Source organism: Amphimedon queenslandica, unplaced genomic scaffold (assembly GCF_000090795.2).
Source record: "Amphimedon queenslandica unplaced genomic scaffold, v1.1 AMPQUscaffold_4769_Cont23254, whole genome shotgun sequence".
Lineage (NCBI taxonomy): Eukaryota > Metazoa > Porifera > Demospongiae > Haplosclerida > Niphatidae > Amphimedon > Amphimedon queenslandica.
The window spans coordinates 225-1,575 of record NW_003554921.1 but is presented as its reverse complement, the minus strand read 5'-3'; the positions used below and the strand labels follow the sequence as shown (position 1 = coordinate 1,575).

The following is a 1,351-nucleotide window of genomic DNA, read 5'->3' as shown; positions in this document are numbered from 1 at the left end:
TATTTGGAATAATCTAAAGTTGAGGCTACCTTAATATCCGTATCTATAGTGAGAATATTTTAAGGATGGGTGTTTATTTAAGCTGGGCTTCTAATCAGGCAAATACGGTACATGTAAAAATGTACATCAAAAAATCCAATTCTTTACCTAAGACATTCAAACAGTTTTCCTATTTGTGTCAATAGTTCTGTATAAGAATCATTTGCTCCTGAGCATATCCCCTGAGCAGTCTCTATTGCTTCCTGTGCTCCTATCAGATCATCTTTAATGGGAACTAACTCTCCATCTTCATTAGGAGCCTCATAGACACTAGTAGCATATGCCAGTAGGTAAAGATACTTTTCCTTATGATCTGGGTTTATGTTGCTGCCTGGTTTGAAAAGGGTCTGAACTAATAGCTCTAAAAACAGAAACAATATAAAGTATATAATTTAACAATAATACATTACACATACAAGTACCTAAAAATTGAGCATTATGTAGAAATTTGACTGATGGCTGCTTCTCTTCTTCAGCATAGCAATGATACAACTAGGATAGGAATATACACTATACATGTAATACATGTAAATACACATACACTATACTTTGTTACATTATACACATATAGTGTTCTCTCCATCTCTGCCTCCTCTAACTCTCTCTCAATCCCTCACACTCTTTTTCCCCTCCCTTTCTCATTGAAAGTGTCCACACTTAACCGGTTTTCTCCCTCGTACTCTTTTGTCTTTCACATTCTCTCCTCTCTGTCTTACAGCAGATACGTCAGCAGGATTGAGTGCATTCCTTGATAACATTGAGCTGAGGGACTCAAATACTTTAGCATGAGACCCAATACCATTGAAATGAAGCGTCATATTTGTCACATCCAGTTTCCTAAGGGAAGTAAGTACTGTAATTCGTGCACTAACTGCTGTCCATATTAATGTTATTGCAATAGAGTGTGGATCAACCATGCTCAAAAATCAGACAAAAGGCCATGTACATGTATTATAGTATATGTTACAATGTACAATGTAAATGGAGGTGTTCGAGAGAGATTAATACAATTATAGTCACATACATGTATAGTCAATTACAAATACCATATAGTGCTTTATTTTGGCGGAGTTTCATTTTGGCGCTTGGCAGTTTGCAAGCAGAATTTCCAATATTAAAACCGCCAATCATTAATGCGCATGCTCAGTAATGCACGTGTACACAAAAATCGCCAAATTAAAAACCACCAATTACAATTTTACAGCAAAATCGTCAAAATAAAGTGTCACCAAAATAAAGCGCTATAAGGTAGTTAAAATATTTGTATTAGTGAAATCAATATAAAATGTATATAATAGCACATACATCTAAA

General features: G+C 35.0%; 1 pseudogene; it reads right to left on the bottom strand.

The window, feature by feature from the left end:
- Positions 1 to 147: 147 nt before the first annotated feature.
- LOC109592555 (negative elongation factor D pseudogene) lies at positions 148 to 894 on the bottom strand (annotated as a pseudogene).
- Between the last annotated feature and the right edge of the window lie 457 nt (positions 895 to 1,351).